The following is a 27,002-nucleotide window of genomic DNA, read 5'->3' as shown; positions in this document are numbered from 1 at the left end:
AATTCCATGAATCCATTGATACTCCCCTCCTTCAAAAGGCAGAGGCTGTTTGCTTTCCCTTTGAGTGTAGGCTGGACCTGGGACTTGTTTCTGGGGAGTAGAATATTCTGCAAGTGACATTGGGTGGCATTTAAGACTAGTCATAAAATACAATGCTGTTCGCCTCTTGTTCCTTGTGTCTGGAAGCCAGCTGCCTTGTTGTGAGAACGCTCCCGCAGAATTAGGGGAAGGCCCACACAGTGAGGAATGAAGGCCTCCGGCTCATAACCATGCAAGGACGCTGTCTTAGAAGAAGAGTCTCCAACTGCATGTACTCAAGCCTGGAGATTCAGCCAGCATCTTGGCTGCTCGTAAGGCCCTGAGCCAGAACCATCCATTCAAACCCGCTATCCACGATTTCCCAACCTCAGTAACCAGATGAGGTAAGAAATATGTGTTAAGTCGTTACATTTTGGGGCAATTTGTTACACAGCGAGCAATCACTAACACACCGACAAAAGTCTTGGCTTTAGGACTCTGACGTTCTGATGTTTATTTAATAGGCATTGAATAAATGTTTTTTGAGAGAATGATGAATGATGGTAAGCTAGGGAAATGCATCCAATTATCATTAACTGTTCATTCACTTATCAAATATTTACTGAGCAGCCTCCTACGTTCATCCATGTTCTAGGCAGCAAGCTAGGATAATAAGAAAGATGTAACAACCCTCCCCTTGTGGAGCTTCCAGTCTGGTAGAAAAAGCAAGTTTTTGCCATGTGTCTGACACTCCCTGCAGGACCCTGAAATCAAGTTTCCCTGTCCCAGATGTGTGCATCACCTCATTCATTCCTCACGCTGGCCCCTCCCTCTCGCCCACATCCACGCTACAGCCTTCCCCAGGCTCCCTTGCCACTTGGCAATATGACACAATTCAAGCCAGTGCAGCACAGGCAGGAGATTGGTGGGCAGGGTTTGGTGTCTTAGGAAAGAAAAGATGTCCCTAGGTCCTGTGTCAGGAGGGTGCTGTGGGCGACACATCCTACAAGCATCAAGAAGAGTTGAGAGAAGGGCTCCTGGGTGGCTCAGTCAGTGCAGCACCTGCTTTTGGCTCAGGTCGTGCCCTTCGGATCCTGTGATCCAGGCCTGCCTCAGGCTCCCTGCTCAGGGGGAAGTCTGCTCCTTCCTCTCCCTCTGCCCCTCCTCCTACTTCGTGCTTTCTCTCTGGCGCCCTCTCTCTGTCTCAAATAAATAAAATCTTTAAAAAAAAAGAGGAAGAAGGGCTGAGAGAGAGCTGCAAAGCTCTGACATTCTTAAGCCACCGAAACATTATAGTAACTGCCTGCCTCTGGATTTCCTTTTAAGCGAGAGAAAAAAATAATAACCTGTTCGTTGAAGTCTCTGTTGGGTTATTGTTGTTGCTACTTACAGCTAGGAGCATTCCCGAGTGACTTGATGGAATTGAAGTGGAGAACCAAGGTCACAAAGGCGATGAACGGAGCAATCAGAAATCAAAACCAGATCTTATGAAGCCCCGAATCTCTATCTAATCATGATGCTATATTGTCATTGTGGTTTCCACAAGCGAGAAGGAAAAAATAAAATAAAATAAAACCACTACAGCAGATGTATTTATCTCGTTTCCCTGATTTTATCCGGAGTAACAAGGCTTTCTGATGTCATCTCAAACCATAGGACATTAAATCTGCATTCCAGGTTTAACAAATACTTAATTGCAAATTTAGGGGAGGTCATGGAAAGTACTAAGGACTTCCTTAATATTGATGATGTTGTTGGAAATGTGCTAACCATGGATCCAGCGTTGAGAAGAGTTGGTAAAGACAGATCCCGTTCCTTGAGGGTCCCTTCAGTAAAATATTCATGGGGCACTTACAATGTGCCCCGTGATTTAGTCCCATGATCTCACCGGGTGTCTCTGTCACCCAGCAAGTTGAGCCCATGCACCCCACTTTACAGTTCAGAGGGGGTCAGCAGCTTGTGCAGGGTGATCTGGTGTGTGAGCAGCTCAGGATTGAGCCCTGCCCCGGTCCGGAGCCTGGGCCGTCGACTGTCGGGACGGAGGGTAATACCATGTGTCTGTATGTGAGAGTAGAATAAGTGAGCCTGGGTTTGGCAGCAGTTGTGACAGTTTATACATGAAGGAATAAAGTTTGGGAAATGCTCTGGCAGAGGATATTGGAGTGAAAATAAACATGGGTCAGTTCCTGCTCCAGCCCCATCTGGCTGTGCTGTTAGGCAAGTCTCACGATCTCCGGGAGCCTCAGTTTCTTCTCTGTGAAATGGATATCCACTGACACCCACCTCACAGTTGTTCTGAGGACTCGGGGGGGCAGAGCCGCGGGACCAGAGGCAGGCTGTGCAGCCAGTCCTCAAAAAACATTAATGGCAACCATTTTAGTTATTGTTGCGCGCTTCCTGTACGCAAGGGAGACGGCTTCATTGTTTTGATCCGGGTATTTCTCAACCATTCTGTACATGCTTTGTGTTGAAAGGAGAAATATGTAGTCATCCAGAGAGCAAATAACCTCTGCAAAAGCCATGTCCCGAATTTTGCTAAAAAACAATCCATCAGTCTTCCCTGCCTGTGGTATGGCACAGATGCAAAGAGCACAGTGAGGGCCGCAGGGAGGGGCAATGGAGGGTCTTGCCTCCCTGGCTTGCAGCTTCCTCTTGCCCCCCAACACCCTACCCCTGCCACTTCTTTCCTTCTTATTCCCATTAACCCGGTTCTCCCTTCACAACTTTTTTTCCCCAGTTACACCAGCACTTATTTTTGTTTTGAGATAAAGCCCTGACCTCTCCCCTCAAAAGTAGTTTCCTGGCTTAGAGGAGAAAAGCAAGCATAATTGGGGAGTTCCCATTTTCCAAGAAGGATGTTGGAACATGAGACAGGCAGTGGCTCCCCAGTGGTCCCCACCTCCTGGTATCCACATCTCTGGGTGATGCCTTCCCTCAAGTGTGGGCTGGCCTACTGACTTTTTAACACATGGAATACTCACAGATGATGGGATGTCACTTCCATGGTTGGGTTACAAAGGACGGTGACCTCCATCTTGCTTGCTGACTCTCTCTCTACTACCTTCTCAGCTCTCACGCTCTGATGAAGCCAGTTGCCATGGGGGGAAGCCTAGTGGCAAGGAAATGCCCCTGGTCTTTGACCAACAGCAGAAGACCTGAAATCCTCAGCCCCCCACCTCTGGAGGAGTCGAAACTTACCGAGAGCCACATGAGCTTGGAAGCTCCAGTTGAGCTTTCAGATGAGACCCCAGCCTAGGCTCATACCTTGAATGCAGACTTGCAAAAGACCCAGCTAAGCAGGATCCTGATTCTGACCCACGGAAACTGAGCGCCTTGTTACGAGTTGCTGTATTTTGTGTGCGTGGATAATTTGTTACGCAGTCATAGAGAACTAATCAGACCCACAGCCTCAATCAATAATGAACAGAGAGGAAGAAAAGGAAAGAGCTGGATGAAGATCTGGCATCTCTGGATGCTGGCCACCTTCTGCCATCCAATACGTACTCGCCCTGAGTGACGAAAGGCACCTCTCTTTCCTGCCTTGATTTCTTCTTCTGCCAAATGAGAGGATTGAATTGGGGATTGTAACTTTTCTGTAGTTTCTCTCTCTCTCTCTCTCTCCCTCTCTCTCTCAAAATCGAATGATGTTCACCCTGGGCTCACATTCCAACTTGGCCACAGTCAAAGCCAGATAGAAGCTGTCCTCATGAAACGGGGCCTGGGGTTTCTATTCACCTCAGTCCTCACCTGAACTGCTGTCCTCATTTATATCACCTGCCAGGCATGGCAGGTGAGGTGGTGGATTCCTGAAGCAAGTGATCCCCTGTATTGGATTGCTTCTTTTGATGAGCAGACTAGCAGACGCCAGGTTGGGAAAAGGCATGCAAGACGCCTGGTGGGGGGCGCGGGGGGCGGGAGGGCCTCATAGGACGGGATTATGGGGAAGAAGCCAGAGGAGGCTGGGAGACAGGCAGACCACGCACTGGTCCCATCTCTGCAGAGGAGAAAAAAGGAAGAAAGAACGGGTGGGTAAGAAAGATCTGAGACTGTAAGCCATCCTCAGAAAGTTTTGCCAAAGCCCCATGTCTCCCAGAAATGAGCCTGCTTTAATACCCCTGTGGCATGCAGTCGCAGGTAAGGAACAACCTGAGAGGAACCTGGAGTTAGGACAAATGCAGATCCCAGAGCGCAGCTCCCAGGGCCCTCGATCAATTATGGTCCCCGCTGTGGGACACCCAAGGGGCAGGTTTTCACAACTTTCACAGCCCGTGAGCTTCCTTCTAGTCTAAAAATCCTACCTGAATGTGGGCCTGAGGGATCAATGTGGCCCTCACATGCATTTTGGTTGGCTCATGGCATTTCAAAACGTCAGCTACAACACTAAAACCTCCATCTACAGAAGAAAAATGGAATAAATTGGACGTTAAAACCGATTTAAAACCTGCGCTGTGCGAAAGACACTGTGAACAGGACAGAAAGTCAAGCCACAGAGTAAAAGAAATTAGTTGCAAATCATCTATCTGACAAATCACATATTTGTATCCAGAATACAAGTTTTAAAACCTCCAAAATTCAGGAATAAGGAAACAAATCACCCAATATTTTTTAAGTATTCTCTACGCCCAGGGTGGGGCTGGAACTCACAACCCCAAGATTTGCATGCTCTGCCAACTGAGCCAGCCGGGCCCCGCACCCCAAACCACCCAATACTTTTAAATGGGCATAAGATTAGAACAGACACCAATAAAAGTATAGATACTTGTGACGAATAAACAAATGAGAAGATGTCCAACATCTTCAATCTCCACAAGATCCCCTGCACACCTGTTAAAATGGCTAAAACTTTTTTAAAAAACTGATGAATATCAATTGCAAGCCTTCACAGGGCTGCTGTCAGGATTAAATAAAATAACGTGCGTGCAATGCTGGGCACAGAAGGCATCCTCAGGACGTGTATTATCAGAAACTTCAGAAGAAAATTAAGAGCCAGAGTTTCGGAAGAAAAGCCTAGAAGGAAGAGAGAAGGACCAAAATTTGAACGAAATGTCTATGTATAGAAGTTCCTCTCGGGGGGACCCCTGGGTAACTCAGCGGTTTAGCGCCACCTTCGGCCCGGGGCGTGATCCTGGAGACCCGGGATCGAGTCCCACATCAGGCTCCCTGCATGGAGCCTGCTTCTCCCTCTGCCTGGGTCCCTGCCTCTGTGTGTGTGTGTGTGTGTGTGTGTGTGTGTGTGTGTCTCATGAATAAATAAAATCTTAAAAAAAAAAAAAAAGAAGAAGTTCCTCTCAAAGGAATTCATCTGTCTTGCAGAAAATTTCAGCCACTACTAGCTCACCTGCCCCCTGTTCAGCCAGGAAGACAATGTGAAAATGGCATTGCATTTACCAAACACCTGCTGTTCCCCAGTACCGGGCACAGCCTGTCACTTTGCTAGCCTGCGGTGCTGGACAAGGCTCAGAGAGGTCAGCAGCCGGCCCAAGGCCACACAGCGAGTGAAGGGCGGAGCCAGAATTCCCAACAAGTTGGTTCTCTTCTCCCTGTGCAATGCAGCCTCCCAACCCGGGCAGGGGAAAAAGCGGGCAGAGTGATGTTCCTTGTGCAGGGGAGGTTTCTACTTTATTTATCAGGCTTGCTGCACCCACAAAGTCTCCTCCCACCCCCGCCCACCTTCGGAGGTGCCAACAGTTTTAGCCTCCTATGGGGTATCCCTCTCCCACGTTCCTCCCACCCTGTTATGTCAGTGTCAGCCGGTGCCACCCAGCATGCTTTTCACTTGCACCCCCCTAAGGAAGCTTTGTAGACTTTTTTTGTTTCCCTAACTGCCCCCCAGGAGATGTTAACACCACCGATCTACTGCATATCTGTGTATGTACTGGGACACACGTGCGTGCTTAATAACCGGAGTGGGATCTTGCGCCCCCTTCCCCCGAGAGCCAGTGTGACCCCCCTGAGGGCAGCTCTGCACCCCTTGGGGTCGGGGTGATGACCGAGGCAGGGACAGCCGCGCAGTGAGAGCCAGGGCTTGGTGGGTGCCTGCGGCTGCTGTAAGAGCCTCACCTGCCCCGACACAGCCTGGAAGCAGCAGAGCTCCACCGGCTTCTCCTGGAGGTTGGAACCCGTTTCCCCTTCGATTTGGCTCTTCCTCAATCTCTTTCCATCTTTGTCCGCTTAAAACCTAGATGCAGAAGTGATTCTAGGAACGCGAAAACCACAGGAGGGTGTTGGCTTCTCTTCCAGGTGACCAGATCACTCTTGATCATCCCAAATTCCCTATTTTCCCAGCTTTTTAGACGTGTTCTGGGCCGTCTCTTTAATTCCACCGCGGTCTTTCTCAGTCACTGTGTCCAGGGAAGCATGTAGGCTTTGGAAACGTACCCAACCCCCTCTTTTCTAGAACTTATGACAGCTAAACTCCCTCAGGTGCCGAGCAAGAGTCTCTTCGGGGATTATCAACATCCCATTTTTGCAACACCTGCCGTTTCACACACGAGGTGACGGAGGCCCAGGGATGTCAGCGAATTCAGCCCAGGTCACACGGGGATAAGTGGTGGCCAGGCCAGGCTGCACAGCCAGGACAGGCGGGCTCCAAGTGCATGGGACTAACCACGATGAGAAGCCACGGCTTAATTTTAGCGTATCACTTCCCTCAAAGGGGGGTGGGGGGACAGAAGATGGAAGTTTTCAAAGGGGGAGGGGGCCTCATTGTGCTCTGCATACGGTTACTCTCCCAGCCACCAAAGGATACCCTGGTGATGAGCAGTACATAGACTTTTTTAGTGGTGCACATGACAACGGGTTAAGATTTGCTACCCACCTCCAAAAAAAGAGGGCCCCACCTCCCTCAGCTGGGTCAGTCAGTAGAGCATGTGACTCTTTTTTTTTTTTTTTTTTGAGCATGTGACTCTTGATCTCAAGGTTGTGAGTTCAAGCCTCTTGTTGGGCATAGAGTTTACTTAAAAAAAAAAAAAAAAGTTTGCTACCCAACCATTTACTGCTTTTAGTAAGATGCTTCCTTCTTACTTCTCGATTACTATATTATAAAATGATTCTCTCAAGGGAGAAATCTCCCAGGGGCGACAAGGCTCCAAGGAGAAATGCTCACCCTCTTACACTTTGCCAGATGCGTCCAGAATCTTCGGACAGATTTGAGTAATGAATCATGTTTCCTATGTTGCCCAGGTTTTGCTTCCCACCTAATGTTCTGCAGCCCGGTTTACACTGTGTGACTTTGAATAGCTTCCTGTATTCTTCTAGAATTCAGCCAACATTCTTTCAGTTTCTCTTCCTAGTTTAAGGAAGGAAAACATGTACTTCTATAATGATCTAAAATGTTACTTCTCTATTATGTACACAATGTGCCTTCTGTACACACTTCATACAAATCACCACTTTCTCCCCCCCACCCACCCACCACAGCTTCCGGTAGGTGCCCAATAGCCAGTTTCTGGGTAAGAAAGGGAGTCTTACAGAAATGAAGTGACTGGTCCAGACACACAACCGGGTATTGTGCAAGCAGAATTTGGTTTGCCTTTTGCTGGCCCACGGGCTTTTCAGCAACACCATTCTCCCACATGTGGCCAGTACATCAGTCAAAACTTTCTCTTTCAGGCACCTTTGAAACTTCCAGCAAAAGCCTGAATTTTCCATTTCTAACCCCCCAAAATTCTTTTTTCTACTTGACATTTTCAGCCAATCACTTTTTTTTTTTTTTTTGGTTCTTAAAAACTGGCAGGCAGGGGCACCTGGGTGGCTCAGTGGGTGAGCATCTGCCTTCAGCTCAGGGCATAATCCTGGGGTCCTGAGATCAAGTCCCGCATCGGGTTCCCCGCAGGGAGCCTGCTTCTCCCTCTGCCTGGGTCTCTGCCTCTCTGTGTCTCTCATGAATACATAGATAAATAAATCTTTTTAAAAAAGAAAAAGAAAGAAACAAAAAAGATCAAGCATCAAAACCAAACTCAGACACAGTAGGGATGTTGGGATGATCAGAGCAGGAGTTTAAAACCATGATAATTAAGATGCTAAGAGCTCTAATGAATAAAGTAGACAGCAAATAAGAACAGACGGGCAACGTGAGCAGAGATGAGAATTCCAAAGAAGGAAAAAGAAATGCTAGGGATAAAACACTGTCACAGAAAGAAGAATGCCTTTGACGGGCTTACTGGGAGCCTGGATCCAGCAGAGGACAGAATCTGTGAACTTGACGGTATTTCCACAGAAACTATGAAAACTGAAAGGCATAGAGAACAGAGACAAGAAAAGAAAAGAAAAGAAAAGAAAAGAAAAGAAAAGAAAAGAAAAGAAAAGAAAAGAAAAGAAAAGAAAAGAATATCTAAGGACTGAGTGGCTCCATCAGCTAAGCATCTGCCTTCAGTTCAGGTCATGATCTCGGGGTCCTGGGATCAAGCCCCACATTGGGCTCCCTGCTCAGGGGGGAGTCTGCTTCTCCCTCTGCCTCTGCCCCTCTTCCCTACTCATGCTTTATCTGTTTCTCAAATAAATGATTTCTTTTAAAAAAGGGAATATTCAAGGACTGTGGGACAATTACAAAAGGTATAACACACAGAGTAGGAATATCAGAGAAGAAAGAAAGGCACAGAGGGGACATTTGAAGCAAGAATGACTCTGAATTTCATCTCAGCTAATTCCAGACACTAAACCACAGATCCCAGAAGCTCAGGGACACGAAGCAGAAATAAATGCCCCCCAAGAGCTACAGCTAGGCATATCCTATTTAAATTGCAGGAAATCAAATATGAAGAGAAAATCCTGAAAGAAGTCAGAGGGCAAACCCCTTACCTGGAGGGGAATAAAGATGCTAATCACATCTGAGTCCTCAGAAGCCAACCAAGCCCAGAGGAGAGGAGAGTGAAATAAATTTCCTTCCAAAGGGAAGGAGAAATGAAGACTTTCTCAGACAAACAAAAACTGAGAGGATTTGTTGCCAGTGGATTTGCCTTGCCAGAAATACTAACAGGTGTTTTTCAGCTCTGGATGAAGGTAATCAAAAAGCACGAACTTATGATTATATGATGAATAAGTACGAAGGATGTAGTGTACAGGAGGATGTCTATAGTGAACTCCTGTATGGTATATTTGAACCTTGTTAAGAGAATAGATACACAGAGTTCTCATCAGAAGAAAAAATAATTGGGGGTGCCTGGGTGGCTCAGTGGTTGAGCATCTGCCTTTGGCTCAGGTTATGATCCTGGGGTCCTGGGATGGAGCCCTGCATCAGGCTCCCTGCTCAGTGGGGAGTCTACTTCTCCCTCCCCCTCTGCTGCTTGCTCCCCTTGCTTGTTGCCCACTCTCTCTCTCTCTCTCTCTCTCCATCAAATAAATAAATAAGAGGGGCAGCCCAGGTGGCTCAGCGGTTTAGCACCGCCTTCGGCCCAGGCCATGATCCTGGAGACCTGGGATCAAGTCCCACATTGGGCTCCCTGTATGGAGCCTGCTTCTCCCTCGGCCTGTGTCCCTGCCTCTCTCTGTTTCTCTCATGAATAAATAAATAAAATCTTTTAAAAAGTAAATAAAATCTTTAAAAAATTTTTTTCTTCTTCCCTTTGTGTTATATGAAATGATGGATATTAACAAAACTTATTGTAATCATTCCACAATATGTGAAAGTCAGACCATTAGTGTGTACGCCTTAAACTTACACATTGCTGTATGTCAATTATATCTCAATAAAGCTAAAAAAAATGTTCTTTAGAGAGAAGGAAAATAATATAGGTGAGAAGCTTGGATCTGCATCAAGAAAAGCAGAACATCAGAGAAGGGAAAAGTGAAGGTAAAATAAAAAATTATATTTTCCTTATTCTTAAGTGCTCTAACAGATAACAGGATATTCAGAATAATCACTGCAACAATGTATTCAATCACATATTCTCCGGTGTGTGTATGTATGTGAGCTTATGTAGAAGGGAAAGGGAGCGATGATACAAGGGATGAGGATTTGGCTAGCACAGTTGACCCCCGAACAATCTGAGGGTCAGGACCACTGACACCCCATGAAGTGAAACTTCTGATCCCCCCAAAACTTAACCACTCACAGCCTAAACGAGGCCTTACTAATGACATAAACAGTCAATTAACACATATTTTCTAGGTTCTATGCATTACACACTGCTGTCTTCCAGTAAAGCGTCTAGAGCAAAGCAATGCTGTTAAGAAAATCATAAGGAGGGCACCTGGGTGGTTCAGTGGTTGAGCATCTGCCTTTGGCTCAGATCGTGATCCCAGGGCCCAGGATCGAGTCCCACCACCAGGCTCCCTCTGCCTGTGTCTCTGACTCTCTCTCTGTCTCTCATGAATAAATAAATAAAATCTTTTAAAAAAATAAAATAAAATCATAAGGAAAATACATTTACAGTACTGTATTTATCAAAAAACACAATAAAATGTATATGAGTGGACCCACACTCTTCAAACCTGTGTCGTCCAGAGGTCAACTTGCACTACCTGCGACGTGGCATAGTGTTATTTGAAAGTAGACTTGTATTCATTGTAAAGGTGTAGGTGTATGTACCTAAGCCTATATTGCAAATTCTAGGCCAATTGCTAAAAAAAAAAGTAGCACAGCCCCACAGCCAAGCGGACACACAGTCGGAGAGTGTGCTCCCCTCCTGGGGATGAGCAAGAAACGGGGCTCCAGACACAGGCTCTGTGTGGGGCTGGGGGCAGCTGCACTCGCTGGGCCTCTCAGCCGGAAAGAACTGGTACTCTTACTTCCCCAAGCGGCTGCACCTGGCACCCCTGGGCTTCCCTTCAGCTGCAGAGAGGGGGGCATCCAGCAGGCCTGACCTCGGCAGCTCTCCCCACTCCGGGACCTTTTGCAGTATGATTGCAGCTTGCTGCCTACTTACCTGTTGACGTCAATGCCCATGGCATCTTCAAGCTAGATTTCGAAGACGAAGGCCCCAGGTGTGTGTCTTCTCACATCTACCTCCCCATGCCTGAAACCCCGGCCTGGCTCAGTTTAACAAGAGTGAGAAACAGGTGCGTGAGAGATGAGGGCAAGGAAAGAAGAGAGGGAGGATGGAAGAAAGCAAGGAAGGGTGGAAGGGAGGCAGGAGGAGGGAGGGGGAGGGAAGAGAGGAGGGGAGAGGGAGGGAAGAAAAGTTTGCCATAAAGTGCTAGAATAAGGATCAAAGTTCTGCCTTTTAACTGCTTCAGGGCCAATGAAAAGGGGCTGGGGGGGTGCAGGACAACATAGGGGTCCAAGGTAGAACCTCCTTAGTCTAACAGACCTCAATTCCAATCTCAGATCCCCCACTTACCAGCTCTGTGTTCTAGGCAAATTCCTTCTGCAGACCTCCGTTTCCCCATCCATAAAATGGGAGTAATAATAGCATCCGTGTTATAAAAGCTTCATGAGATCACGCATGTCAAGCTCATGTCAAGCTCTCACTGTAGATCTCTCCCACAGAGTAAGCTCTCAGGGAATGTTGCTGTTGTACCACGGTTAGTTATTCTTAGCAGTTGATGTGAGCCTCCAGATTTGGTAAGGCAGCCGGAGGAGGCCAGAGAATAGTTAAGGGGTGCATTTGAGGGATAAGACTTATAAAAAAAAAAGAAAAAAGCATTTCTTGTTCCCCGTCTTTGGGCCCTAGCAGGAAGTTGTTGACTTGAGAAAAAAAACGCAAGCGTTGTGGCGTCTCAGACAGAACTCAGGGCAGCCTGTACCTGGAATGTTCTCTCCAGTCACCACGCCCTATCATGGAGCTGAGGAACAGCCAGGAGAGCACTACGGATCAGAGGAAGGGGAGCACTGAGAGGCTGAAGGGGAGGGAGTGGAGGCCACTGCTAAGAAATAAATTGGAAGCACTTGGGTCTGCAAAGATGAAGTCGGGGCAGGGAGGCCATAAAATCAAATTGTGCTCACTCATGAAAGCTCTAAGAGGTGCACTCATTTGGCCAAAACATTGAACACTGTACCTGCCGGCCAAAGGATGCGGAGAAAGGGGAGCCCTCGTGCACTGTTGGTGGGCATGCAAACTGGCGCAGCTGCTCTGTGCAATCTCTTGATGGAGGTTCCTCAGAAAGTTAAAAATAGAGCTACCCTACAACTCAGCAGTTGCACTACTGGGTATTTACCCCAAAGAATACAAAAATGCAGATTCAAAACACATGCACCCCAATGTTTATAGCAGCATTATTAACAATAGCCAAACTATGGAGAGAGCCCAAATGTCCATCAACTGATTTTATATATATATATATAAATTAATATAGGCAAATTAATTAATATAAATTAATTAAAATTTAAATTAAAAAAATTTAAAAATGAAAAGCCTGAAAGAAGAATCTGTAGGACAAATAGGATCGAGGAGCAAGCAGTGCCCTTCGTCAATGGGATAGGTAAAATCATTCATTCACTTGATAAATGTTGGCTGATGGCTCCGAGTCAGGCGCTAATGTGGCCCTGGGGTTCCAGCAGTAAATACACAGGATTTCCTCTTAAGAAGTTTGCATCCCAGGGCACTTGTCCTGATGAGCACCGGGTGATGGATGGAGGTGTTGAATCACTATATTGTACACCTGAAGGAAATATAGCACTGTATGTTCACTCTACTGGAACTAAACTAAAAATTAAAATAAAATAAAATAATAAAGTCCGCATCTCTTATATGGAGACAGTCCATAAGGAAGCAAAGAAATCAGTGGCATAGTGTCAGGTTATGACAAGGACCAAGGGAAAAACGAAGCTAGATTATAAATGGGAGTGACAGAGGGGAGAGTAGCTTGGGATGGGGTGCAAAGCGAAAACCTCCAAACAGAAAACCAATTAACAGGAGATCCCTGGGTGGCTCAGCGGTTTGGCACCTACCTTTGGCCCAGGGCGCGATCCTAGAGTCCTGGGATCGCGTCCCACGTCGGGCTCCTGGCATGGAGCCTGAATCTCCCTCTGCATATATCTCTGCCTCTCTCTCTCTTTCTGTCTATCGTGAATAAATAAATAAAATCTTGAAAGAAAGAAAGAGAAAGAAAGAAAGAAAGAAAGAAAGAAAGAAAGAAAGAAAGAAAGAGAAAGAAAGAAAACCAATGAACGTGGCCGCCCCATGTCCGAGGCCCCTTGGAAGGCCTGGGTGTCATCAGGTCCTGATTGCTGCCTGGAAACTTGGATTTCAGGAGGCCCCCCACCATTTCCTGATGAGAATCCCTCACTGTGTCTAAATATGCTAAATATGCTTCGTGCTGAATGCCTGTTTTTCTCTTGGGCCATCCGGAATGTGGGCACGTGTGGCAGAGGGTGCCTACATAACCAGCCCTCAGTAGAGACCCTGGACACTGGTTCCCTAGTTAAGCAAGGTCTGTGTAGCTCCCCTGAGAGAGGCCAGGGGAGAGCTTGCAGCAGTTCTCCCCTAGACAGCACCCCTGCAGCTTTCCCCTTTGCTGACTTGTCCTGTTCCCTTCCACCGCAATAAATCCCAGCCACAAGTGCAACTATATGCCGAGTGAGCCCTGGGAGCCCTCACAAGTCCTCAAATTGGGGAGTGGTTCTGGAGACCTCCAGCACAGCCTCCCTGAGATGACATGGGAGGTCTGAATGAGGAGCCAGCCTTGTGATGACCCAAGAGGCAAGTATTTATTTCAAGCAGGCAAGACTAGCTGGTGCAAAGGCCCTGAGGCAAAAAAAAAAGGAGCTTGGTGGGGAGGGGCGTCTGGCTGGCTCAGTCAGTGGAGAATATGACTCAGTCTCAGGGATGTGAGTTCGAGCCCCACCGCTGCCAGCTGCGGGTATAGAGATTACCATAAATAAATAAATAAATAAATAAATAAATAAATAAACAAACAAACAAACAAATAGCTTGATGAGTGTAGTTGCAGTGGGAGGGGGGCAGAGTGGGAGGGGAAGGTGGGGAAGGAAGGTGGACGAAGCGGGAGGGAGGGGAAGGCAGGGAGGTGAGGAGCCGAGGAGGTTCAGCAGTGCCCAGGGCAGATCAGATGCAATCTTATTAACTGCCCTGATGACTTTGAATGTGACTGGGGGGCTTTGGAAAGGAACAACTTTGTTTTTTTAGAGATTTTATGTTTAAGGAGTCTCTACACCCAATGTGAGGCTCAAACTCTCTCACCTGGGAGGATCCAGAATCACGTGCTCTACCAGAGCCAGACGCCCGCGAAGGGGGCAACTTTGAATGATGGTGGCCAACAGGTGGAGAAAGAAAAAGTGAGAAAAACATTCAATAAAGAGCTCCTGAAAAAAAAGTCCTTGGACTCAGAAGTCCAGCCTCATTCCCACCCACCCCTGATGTGTAAACTCACTTTCACTCAACAATTGCTGTGCTCCTTGCTATGCCTCCCTTCTCCAAAACTGAGCTAATTTTAAAATCAAAAGACAACCTGCAAGAGTACACTGTTTGGGCTTTTCTTTAAAAAAGGTATCACTTGGGGATCCCTGGGTGGCTCAGCGGTTTAGCACCTTCCTTTGGCTCAGGGCGTGATCCTGGAGTCCCGGGATCGAGTCCAACATCAGGGTCCCTGCATGGAGCCTGCTTCTCCCTCTGCCTGTGTCTCTGCCTCTCTCTCTCTCTCTGTCTCTCTCTGTGTGTCTCTCATGAATAAATAAATAAAATCTTAAAAAATAAAATAATAAAAAATAAAAAAGGCATCACACTGGGACACCTGGGTGTCCCAGGTCATGATCTCAGGGCCCTGGGATCGAGCCCCACACTGAGCTCCCTGCTCAACACTGAGTCTGTTTCTTCCTCTCTGTCCGCCTCTCGGCCTGCTTGCTCTGTCTCTCTCTCAAATAAATAAATAATTATTTTAAAACAACAACAACAACAAAGGGGGGCCTGGGTGGCTCAGTTGGTTAAAGCACCTGACTCTTGGTTTCAGGTTGGGTCATGATCTCGGGGTCATGAGGTCAGACCTCATGTCGGGCTCTATGTTCAGCACAGTCTGCTTCAGATTCTCCCTCTGCCCCCTCACTCCTTCTCTCTCTCTCTCTCTCTCCCTAAAATAAATAAATAAATAAATCTTAAAAAAAAAAAAAAAAGAAAAAGAACAATGGCATCGCTGAATATTTGGAACCCAAGGGGCACCTGCACCAGCAGTGCACAGAGCCCAACCCTCTGCCTGGGTGCTCTCTCCTCCCCAAGTGCTGCCAGCTGCGGGGGGGGCGGGGAGGAGGGGAACAGGCATCCCAGTGGGAGCCAGTCTTCCTGCCAAACCATTTCATTAAGGAGCTTGCTGTTGTTCGGGTTTATGTTTTTCTTTTTACACACAGCACACATCAGCCGTAATAGTAGGCTAACCCACAGACAGTTGCCATTTCTTATAGTTTGAAAATAGCTGAATACCAACAATTTCATGTGGTTCACTCTAATATGGTCTCCTGGGTCCCCTGAAGCCTCTGGGCTCGTGCTTTAGCCAGCCTCAACTTACCTCAGTTCCTCAAACTGCCACAAGAGCTCTGGCTTCCAGGTCATTACACATGCTGTTCCCCCACTTGAACTCTCCATCTGGCCAACTGGGACTTATCATCAGGTTTCACCAGAGATGGTGCTTCCTCTGGGAAATGTCACTTGAGCTTTCAATGTCCGGGCTGGCATGCCCTCTGAATTCTCCTAAAGGTCTATCTTCTCCCAATAATAATAATAATAATAATAATAATAGCTAATACTATGAATTTACTATATGTCAACGTGAGATGCTCTTCTCCTATGTCCAATATATTAGAAATAGATGTTTCTTAACTACAGCTGGCAATGATCCAAGGCTGCCCCTTTACATAGGGTGTGGTGGTATAATGGGCATATCCCTCTTCCCCCTCACAGCAACACTGTGCTATACACACTATGGTTCCCTCCATTTTACAGATGAGAAAACTGAGGCATACAGATGTTTTGTGACCAGCGCAAGCCCATACAGTCACTTAGTAGCAGTGATGGGATTTGAACCCCCTCCGTTTCCGGAGCCTATGACTTTGCCACCACACGCTCCTGTGTCGTCACTGTAATTATTGTTCATTCCTCTTCCTCCCCTATTGGGCCAAAGGTTCTTCAAAGTCAAGGCCAGTGTCTGTGCTGACCTGAGGTGTATCTGCAGTACCTAATCAATGGTATCTGGTGCCAGATGCTTTTTTTTGTTTACTGGACTTGATAGAAGGAAGAGAAAGTAAGAACACATTGCCAAGATACCAAGGGATGTGTGATCTTTTTTATTTATTTAATTCATTATTATTTTATTTGGGGGAAGGGGCAGAAGGAAGGAGAGAGAAAGAATCTTAAGCAGGCTCCATGCCTAAAGCAGAGCCAACCTGGGGCTTGATCTCACAACACTGAGATCACAACTTGAACCCAAATCCAGAGTCAGACACTTAACTGACTGAACCCCCCGGGTGACCCAAGGAATATGTGATCTTTTAAAAAATGTTATGAACCGTTGCTTATTAGGCAGCTCAAGAACTGATGTGAAAGGAGAGGACATAGAGCTGAGAGGGATAACACCAAATAGAGATGGGATTTCAGTGAGGCCACGCCTTCGATGAGGGGCCTGTGGTCAGAGTCACCATGGTATATGGTATCGACTTGTTCCAGCAACATTAGTTCAGTGGTGGATGAAATGTTCAAAGTTACCTTTATTGCCTTTTGATATTCTCAGAATAGTAGGCAAAAGGGAATTATTTATTCCTATGTTAGGAAAAAGAGAAAACCAAAGACATTGTAGTGTGCTAGAAAACATCTGATTTACAGACCTGTGGGTAAGTCATGCCAGTCCTTATAATTTTAATATTCATTTGAATTCATTGAACTTTAACTCATGGGACTAATCACTGCACACTAAGTATGTGCTTAGAAAATAAAATAAAATTAGTGACTTTGTTAAGTCACTAATCACCTGGAGATTATATCCTAAAGCTACCCCTTCCAATACGGCGGCCACAAGATGCGTGTGGCCCCTGAGCCCTTGCAATGTGGCTCATCAGATTGGCGTGTGCTGTGAGTGTAAAAGGGACACTCAATTTTGAAGACTCGATTCAAAAAATAAATAAAAATATCTCATTGACAATCATTTCATGGTGAGTTGACGTTGAAATGATGAGACGTTGAGTTTAATAAAGCATGCTGTTAGAATTAACTTCATTTGTTTCTATTTACCTTTAAAAAAAGTTTTAATTTCATATGTAGCTAGCATTGTATTTCTGTTGGGTAGTGCTGTTCTAGAGGTTTATAAGCTAGTAGATAAATACTTCTGTATTAATATAATACCTTATCTTGATGAATGCTTTGAAGGAAAACAAGCAGGGCAAGAAAATGGGGAGAGATGGGAGGTGGGGCCCCAGCAGCGTTTCATGGAGGTTGTTCATGGGAGGTCTTCCTGAGGAAGTAGAATTTAATTATCCTAAGAAGTAGATGAATCCCGATTTCTAGAAAAACTGCTTAGAGCCTGTTCCTTCATTGCATTGTCAGGCAACATATTGCCTGAACACTCATAAAAATGGTTGAAATATGTTGTACTTTCCTGTGTGATCATCCTCTGGACTTAAGAGCCAGGAATAATGGTTTTCTCCTATAACCGGTCAGCAAATGATCAGGGAACAATCTTATTTAGGCACATGTAATAAAGATCTTGCAAATAGATTTTCTCTTCCCTGTAGCTATTTGCAACCATATCATCCATTTTTATTTAATTCTGATAAAACCCATGTCCCATGATGTGGAGGCGGGGAGGAACTAAACAGAGTTTCATATCCCTCCGGGTCTAGTTCAATTCCAAACAATAATTGTGTTTCCTGTTTCTCCAGAATAAATGTACAGTAGTGTTAACACTGTTTAAAGTGAGCAGAGACACTCTACAAATCTCTCATAGTCAGAGCATTGCTATTGCTGGTTCAGGGTAACTTAGAGCATCTCTCAAAAGTATAGTATAAAAATTTAAGCCCAGATTAGAGAGTTCTGCCCAGGGGAAATGAAAGTAAACAAAAATTGAAGCAGTGGAGCTGTTGAAACGATAAAATGTGGTTGAACTTTGATCATCAGGAAGCCCTTAAAATGTCAGGTGTGCACAATCAGAAAGCTGTTTATTAGGTGGCGGATTCCATCATAGACAGTGGCCACCGGGTGACTGCATTTTAATTACGCATGACAATGGACACTATGTTTGATATTAGAACAATGCGATTTTGTACGATTCTAGGGCTGTATTTAGTGGATTCAAATCCAATAAAATAAATCATTTCGGTCCTTTTGCTTTCATATTTAGGGAACCCTAGGAACACCACAGATCATACTGTATTGTTGACACAAAGCCCACACACTAAAACCTTGATAGAGACCAGATCCCTCAGTTGTGGGAAATAGGGCTGTGTCTACCACTTAGGAAAGAATTCTACTGTATTTGTTTTATTCCTAGATCTTGGCTGTGCTTGAATCGAAGACTCTGTCTCTTCTCATCCCCCGAAAGAGAAGAAAAGAAAAGCAAGGACAAAGAGCATTTCCTTTATTTTCTAAAACTATTTCCAGTTATTCCCAGTGATTCTTTAAAAAGACGAGTGTGGCCAGTGGCTTAATGGTCAGCTCCTGAGACTGACTCATGCACATGAGACATTATTTAGGGAGGCATTACCTAAGGGAGCCCTGGGAAAGAATTTTGTTCTAGTTACTAACATGTTTTGCTTTTAAAAATAAGGTTGTGGCCAGAGTTCTCGGATATCCTTGAATAAGGGGAATGGATTTGGGTTATTATTTCTGTCTGTTATCATCTCAAAACCGAAAGGCCGTTGGAATAACCAATTCTACACCCCGTGTGTGGACAATGGACAGCTAGTGATGCGTGTTCGAGGACCTGGTTGGAAAAGCAGAAATGACTCCTTCCTTCCTCCCAGTGCCTACACTGACTCCCAATTCTTGCTTCTGCAGAAGTCCAGAGACAGAGGATTAGCAATCCGGTCAAAATGACAATACCAGTAAAGGAAACCTCCAGAGGACCCAGAAACAAACATTCAAGCAAAAAGGTTGTACCCAAATTTATTAGGAAGGAAATAGGTCCTTAGGACAAAACAAAACAGAAACTGTTGGAAGAGGTAGAGAGGACACCACAAATGTGCTTAGCTCTAAAGCGATTAATCAGCTTCCTTGCTTCCTTAATTTCCAGCTGTAGAAATATGCCGAGAGGAAAAAAAAAAAAAAAAAACTAGTAAGTGTAGGAAGAGTGTTATTTTGACTCCAAGGCTGTAGTTGGGGGTGGGGGGTGGGACGGGAATGTGGGCCCTCCTTAACAACAGCAGAAAGACTTTTGCTGTATCCGTTCCCAGACTATAAACATTCAGAGACTCCTCGCCAAGCACATAATAAAATTTTCCTCTCTCTCTCCCCCACCCCTCAATCTCTCTCTCTCTCAACCTCTCTCTCTGATTTCCTGTAGTTTGTACTATTCACATGTAAATCATGATGAGTATCAGTGTGGTCTCCAACTCAAAAAATGCTGAATTTTTCCAAAAGTATCCAAAGCTGCCTGCTGAGAAGAAAGCACCTTTGAGGAGCTATTTCACTGGCCCAGAAATGTATGTGCTCATTTCAGCGACTGAAAAGATTCGAAACAAGAATATGTAAAAAAAAAAAAAAAAAAACGATCCGTTGATAGCGATCACAAGAGATGTCACCCAGGAAAAGCCTGTTTCTACAACAGACGAGGAACAAACACAGCATTCTTAACCGAAAACTCTAAGGAGGGTCTTGCATAATAAATCACGAATCCGATCCAAAAGTCAAACAATGTTGGCTCCGAAAGGTGACACTCTGAAATTTTTCTACAACTGGTTTAGATCAAGAAGCAAATTTTCTCTCTTTCACTTGAGAAGTAAACACTGACTATAAGTGTCCTTTAAGAGATGAATCATTGAGCCCCTGCCTCTGACATGGGATTAGGTCATTTGTTTGTTTCTGGGATATAGTCTACCCTTGACTACAACTGGGCTCCACGATTTGTTCAAACGTTTTCTGGCAATTTCTGATTTGTTCAGACAAAGACCAGAAGCTTAAATCCCACGGAATTAACCGGTTGGGTTATTACCAAGGTGGAACAGAGCCAGAAAGCTGAGAACATACACACCATGCAGCGTTGGGACATAATGTCTGCCTTCATAAGGATAGTATCATTTCTAGGACTCTCACCCACAGTTAGCTCAATGGACTGGAAATGTTTTTCTTTTCTTTTCTTGTTTTTTTTTTTTTTTTCTTTTAACAGCAGGAACAGAAAAGATTAGTCATTACTCAGGTGAGCAAGTTGTTTGCCTCTTGGAAAATACTAGAAAATAAAAATATCCTCTCTCTTATAACATCGACATCTCTACGTTAACCAACAAACCGAAAAGGGAGAGACAGAAAGAAAACAAGGGTGAGAAAGAGGGGGAGAGATGGAAGAAAGGGAGGAAAGAAGGAAATGAAATAACATTATGATGCTTGACAGCTGTTGGAGTCCTACCTGCCGTTCGTGTGACACTGGCAGTGTACCCAGGGCTCTCAATTACGTTATCGATCGGTTTTTCTGAAATCATTAATCATCTTTTATATTGGAGGAAGCCAAAGGTGAAAAAGATTGAGTAATTTAAGGAAGACCCCACACCAAGCTCAAGAACGAGCCAAAATAAACCTTGCTCTTTAAGTCTTAGTTTACAGTGCTTATCATGGCACTGGAGGGTTTCCATCGCTTCTGGCTCTGCCCCGACATCAGTGTACATCTCGTAGTGTCACAGGTGTCCCCCCCCCCCCGTCTTTATGAGCCCCTTCCCAAAATTGCTCTGTGAAAGTTAAGGCACTGTGATGCATTGTAACCACGGCGGGGGTCCACGGAAGAGTCAGGTCCCCACTGTAGGACCTCCTCCTGCTGCTCGCAGAAAACACACTGGGATGGGTGGTAGGCCAGTCTGCATGGCCACCATCTCTTCTATAGAAAACCACGCTCTCGCCATAGCAGTGGTTTTTGGCAGGGCTGATTTTGCCCTCTGGAGGACATTTGGTAACCTCTGGAGACATTTTGGGTCATCACAATGGGTGGAGGGGGGAGGTAGTACCCTCACCTAGTGGATGGAGGCTAGAGATACTGCTAAACCTCTACCGTGCACAGGACGGCCCCCACAACAGACACTTGCAAAGCCCGGAATATCAGCGCTGCCAAGGATGAGAAGCTTTGCTCCATGGGAGTCTTGCTCGAGTCACACGCCCTACGGGCCTGACCTCTTGACCCAGCACCAAGGGTGGGCAAAGATATCAGAAAAAGTGTTCTCTATTCCTTTACAAAATTCAAACCTTAAGGCCAACAAAAACTTGGTCTTGCCAGGCTGATAATAAAGACAGGGAGACATAGCAGAATTAAGATGGGGGTGGGGAAGAGGAATCTGAAGACTTTACTTGAAATAAGTCCTACCTCCCTACCTCTGAAACTTTTGAGCTAAGTCCATCAATTATTTCCATTTTTGGAGGGGGATTTGTTTAAAGAGTTTTGCTTAAGCTAGTGTGAATTGGACTTCCAGTTTCCAAGCAAGGGTCTTGGCTAATACAGAAACGGGTGAGCAAGAGAGCTATCATTGCAAGAATACCTGAAACACATTCTAATATTCCTAAAAGCATATCATTCGCCCAATCCACTACTTCAGCTCCTAATAGTAATGAACAGCACTGCGGCCCCTTAGCCAAAAGTAAAATCTCTTCCATGTATTTTTAAAATAAGAGATTACCAGGATCACCAATCTACTGTTTTCCATTAGCCGGACAAGGAAGAGACAAAGCTCATCGACAAAATCGAAGACCTAGTACTCGAAATCAGGAGTTCCAGATGCCCGTTTAATCCCAATGTCAGATCCCAAGTGTCCAGGGAATCGCGCAGCAGACAACATCACATTCCCCAGAGACCTCTCTGAGGCTTTGACTCATCTGGAACATTAGAGGTGTGAGTTATAAGGAGCCTCTTCCGGACAGCATCTCTTGGAACCTCCCCTGGGATGGTAAAGAGACGTGTGTCCCACGCAGCCTGCGTGGACTGGGGAAACCCAGCCAGAGCAGGACCAACTCTCTTGAGTTGAAGAGATGAGACTGAGAGGCCTGGAGCCTGGAGCCGCTAGAGTCCAGCCACCAGGGTAGGGGAGAGAATGCCCGGAGAGGACTCCAGGGATCCCCAGACGGCCCACCTGAGGTCTTCAGCGGAGTGTTCATCTCGTGCCCACACCAGAAGAAACTTCCTGAGGCTGCAGAAAGAACCACCGCTGGGCTACAGCCCACAGCATCAGAGCTCACACAGCCAGACTGGATAACCTCAAGCCCGCCCAGCCCTGTGAAGGGCCCACCGAGGGGGCTTGCCTCAGTGGTGGGGGGTAATGACTCCCAGGTGCTAAGTGCAGCTCTGGTCCCGTCTAACAAACCTTCAAAGCAAGACCTGAGAAGATCAAACTGTTTCTGCGTAACTGAACTCACGGCCCCCGTGGGGCCATGTGACTTTAGCAGGATGCCAGTGGAGAAGGGCTTCTCATCCTTAGCAGCACTGAACAAAGCTTGCGAATATTAAGAACAAAGCTCAAGAATATTCACAGAAACATAAAAACATCCTGCAGTGGAGTAAAATGCACGTCTGGCAAACAATAAAAAAAAATTACTAAGCATGCAAAAACAGAGGAAAATATGAGCCAGCCGATGCTTGTGAAGCAGGAGAACTGCCCAGGAGGCCCCCAGAACCACGAGAAATAAGAAACTATTGATGTTTGAAGCCACAAGTTTGGGAATGGTGTTTTAAACAATAAGGAACTGAAAAAAAGCATCTTCTCTCACCTGGATGGTTATTCTGGCCTCCAGACTGGTTTTCCTGATTCTGTGCTTCCCTCCCATAAATACCTCAATAGCACTCAGAGTGGTTCTGTGATCCACAGCAGGTCGTGTAAATCTTGGGCTCCCAGCCCTCCCCTGGCTCACCATTTCCCTCAGAGTAGATGCAAAATTCCTGCAACAACCTAGAAGGCCCTCCAGGGCCTGCCTCTCCACCTGCCCCCTCTGCCCCCCTCCACACACACACATCTGCCACCCGTTAAACCCCATCCCTAGACTCCCCTTCTGGCTTCTCTGGACCCTCTGGCTCCAACCACCGAGTCTTATTCCCATTTTTCAAATATGCCCCTGGGATGCTCTTCACAGGTGGTTACACGCTAAAGGTCTCCCTCTATGGAAACTTCTCTGACAGCCTGTAGGAAATCGGGGCCTCTCACCCATGCCCGCTGGCAGCCCCTGTCCCCTTCAACACTTCAGGTAACACCACCCACCTAACATGCAGTATGTTTTTCTTATTCATTTGTTTGTCCCTGAGGGCAGGGGCTTTACCAATTTTGATATATATGTTACATATAACATATAATCAGGAATATATATATATATTTATAATATATATAATATATAATCAGGGGATATATTAGCATATATTATATATAATATATTCCCAGCACTCATAATAGTCTCTGAAATGTAGTAAGAAATCAATCAAAATAAAATATTGGTAGATGGAAGGAATGAAGAAGGAAGATGAAATGAATGTTCGATTGATGACTACACACAGGGCAAGATAAGGCCAGGTGGAAATTTTCTCGTGGAAGTCCCTACTAAGAGATTAGACGGATGACCTTCTTGGGGATGTCCCGAGCCTCCAACTGCATCTCATCAGCTGCTCTAAATGGCCTAATTTTTGTTAGATCTTTGTCTTCTTCCATTTGCCTCAGCAGCCCTCCTTATCGGCTCACAGCAACTTTTTTTTTAAGATCTTATTTATTTATTGATGACAGACATAGAGAGAGAGAGACAGAGACACAGGGAGAGGGAGAAGCAGGCTCCATGCAGGGAGCCCGATGTGGGACTTGATCCCGGACCCCGATTGGCAGGTGCTCAACCACTGAGCCCCCCAGGTGCCCGCAACTTTTACCAGTAACTGACAAGTAGGAGAGCTTGTTCTCCCAAAGCTGAAGGCAAGATTCCATTTGCAAAGGCAGAATTTGAAAAAGAAAGGAAGGAAAAGGAAATGCACCTACAATGTCCACAAAACAAAACCAAATAGGGGGATCCCTGGGTGGCTCAGTGGTTTAGTACCTGCCTTTGGCCCAGGGTGATCCTGGAGTCCCAGGATCGAGTCCCACTCTCCCTGTGTCTCTGCCTCTCTCTCCCTTTGTGTCTCTCATGAATAAATAAGTAAAATCTAAGAAAAAAACAAAATGAAACAGAAAACACCTGACTTTCTGGGTTGCTTGACTTTTTAGGTCTATATCTGGTAGTTGGTAACTCAGGCTTGTTCAGTGCATGAAAATCCATGGAGCTGTACACTTATATATACACATTTCCAAATGTATTTATGCATAATAAAAAAATTAAATGAGGTGCACATAGTTGTCTTAATAATCTACTTTTTTTAATGACTTTATCTTTTTTTCTGTTTTCTTTATTTTATTTTTAAGATTTTATTTATTTATCCATGAGAGACACAGAGAGAGAGAGAGGCAGAGACACAGGCAGAGGGAGAAGCAGGCTCCATGTAGGGTCTCCAGGATCAGGCCCCGGGCTGAAGGCGGTGCTAAACCGCTGAGCCACCCGGGCTGCCCTGTTTTCTTTATCTATTTTAAATACTCTACACCCAAAGTGAGGCTCAAACTCACAACCCAGAGATCAAGAGTCACATGCTCCACCGACTGAGCCAGCCAGGCACCCCAGCAAGAAGGTGTTTTTAAAAGCCACACTGGTGACAAATGGAAAACAACCTAAATATTTCACGTTGGAGGGATAATGCATTATAGTCCCACCATAAAATAGAACACGAGCGAGCCCTAAGAATGGGGATAGCAGAAGTATATTTTACAACACAAGAAGATGTTCAGAATGTATTTGGCTAGAATATGGGGCAAATCGTGTGTACAACATGATGCCACACACACACACACACACACACACACACACAGAATAATTCTAAACACAATGCATTGCCACGTTGTCCACAATTATTGCTGGGTGGTGAGCACAGTATGGATTTTCTTTCTAGAGCTGAGTTCTCACATCTGCTGCTTCTTTACCCCACTCCGGTCCCTCTGGAGTAGGATTTACTCCCCAGCACATTTGCTCATTCACACATACGAAGATGGAAACACCATTGACACCCACGGAAGATGCTGAGGATCCTCCGAAGCCAGGAAAGTCCTTGGATCTCCGTCCCCTCTTTCGTGGATGAGCACACATCCGTTCAGATGCCTTTGCTCATTCTCGCCCCCACACTTTCACACACACTGCGTGAGCCCTCCTCCACTTCCCCAAGGCTTTCTTGATGTCTGCCTGTGAGACCCATGGCACCAGTTTGAATGTCCCACAGCACATCAAATATCTGACAGCAAGATACCTGTTGGCACACCTTACAAAATGAAGCGCTGGTGAGAACATCAGAAAAAAATCTGGATGCAGAACAACATAATTGAAACTTTGGTTTCTGTGTGCCAGCAACTGGGGTAAAGCCTTCTAGGATCTGGGCACCATATGGTGGAGGCAGGCGCAATATTAATCAGTAATGTTATTCCTGTTGCCCTAGATCTTTTTTGGCAAGAACTCCAGGGGTAGGGCCAGCACTCATGGTGCTGAGTGTAATAATAATGTTGGACATTTGCACAACTCCTGGGGGAAAGTCTACAAAGCATGTGGTCTAAGACACTCCAGGAAAGGAACATAAGCCCAGTTCAGTCCCTTACTCGCCCACCCCAACCTTCTCATGGAAGGCGGAGGCTGCACATATGCTACCTTTGGGTGCTGCCTTCAGGGAAAGCCACACGGGTCTGCCCCTGACTTCAGCAAGTGCAAGTGGAGCTTATCTGTGTCAAGCACCTACCTTTAGCTGTGAAGGATATACTTTGATTCACAAAACGTGGCTGGCTGCTTTTGTGAGGTTCACAGATCGAGGTGGGGATAGATGACCAGGCAGGACGTGGGGACCTAGTCTTGGGATAGATGACCAGGCAGGACGTGGGGACCTAGTCTTTCGGGGAAGGAGCAGAGGGAAGGGGGGCAACGAGAGGCACCAAGAGGCTTTAACCCAAGGCACAGTGTGAAGAACGGACTAGGGGCAGGCGGTACCAGTTAGCCGGTGTGTGCATTGTCATAGAATATTCGGGGTCTTTCTCAAGTATATAGATATAAATGTCTGTCAACATGAGTGCCAAATGTTAACTGTAGGCTGCATTCCATCAATGTTTATTTTTGTCTTTTTAAAATGTAATCACATTTTCCTTTTTTAAACAAGAATTTTTTTATAGAATTGGCAAAAAATGTTTGGAGGCTTTTTAGCATGATTGGGATCTGGAATAGGGCATTGTTGGGAGGAATGATAGGCCCTTGTAGGACAGTCTGCCTACACGCTTATGGTTTTATGACATCATGTTCTCGGAAGTGTAAAGGGGCTCTTGGAATTGCACGCAGACCTAAGAACACCCGCGAGTCGGTCTGCTGGGCCACAGGCATTTCCTATGTGCCACCTTCACTCTGTTCAATAGTTCTGCTGGGTTGAATTATTGTTCCCATATACTGGCTGAGAACCTGAGGCTCAGGAAGGCTCAAGTCCACATCACCAGTTGTTAGAAGTGTCCTTCATTATTGCACAAATTCCGTTGAAAGTGACTGACATTTTATCTCATTTTTTTGTCTTTTTGCCGTCCTGGGCTCATCCCACCTTCTCACCTCCATCTACCGCAGAGTGCGTGCATGCACGGGGGAACTGTGAACTCGCTTTCATCCTTTCACGCCCCATTGGGATTTAGAAAGTCTATAGGGTAGCAGCTGCTGGGCACAGTGGGAACAGTTTTGGATCCCAGCCCCACCTTGGAGTCTCAGTTTCCCCTAAAAGTACTTGCCCTGTAGCATGTTGGGGAGGATTGCACATTGTGTGAGATTTAGAAAGCACCTAGCTGACACTTAGCTCTCATAAATGTCATTTATTATTATTATTATCATTATTATTCCCCGCCAAAGAAAAGGCTC

The 27,002-nt window shown here is 45.8% G+C and overlaps 1 long non-coding RNA gene across 3 annotated transcripts; it reads right to left on the bottom strand.

Moving 5' to 3' along the window:
- Window positions 1–12,045, bottom strand: LOC140618650 (uncharacterized). 3 transcript variants are annotated; one of them, XR_012018718.1, is made up of 5 exons: window positions 11,298–12,045; window positions 4,317–4,411; window positions 3,217–4,012; window positions 3,000–3,127; window positions 2–2,478 (listed from the first exon to the last, which is right to left on the bottom strand). It is a non-coding gene; the product is annotated as an uncharacterized lncRNA (long non-coding RNA). The 3 variants fall into 3 exon arrangements; XR_012018719.1 differs by having other exon boundaries at window positions 3,000–3,572; window positions 3,766–4,012; XR_012018717.1 differs by having other exon boundaries at window positions 1–2,478; window positions 3,000–4,012.
- Between the last annotated feature and the right edge of the window lie 14,957 nt (window positions 12,046–27,002).

The sequence above is a fragment of the Canis lupus genome, chromosome 26 (assembly GCF_048164855.1).
Source record: "Canis lupus baileyi chromosome 26, mCanLup2.hap1, whole genome shotgun sequence".
Lineage (NCBI taxonomy): Eukaryota > Metazoa > Chordata > Mammalia > Carnivora > Canidae > Canis > Canis lupus.
This window is presented reverse-complemented; position numbering and strand designations above follow the sequence as displayed.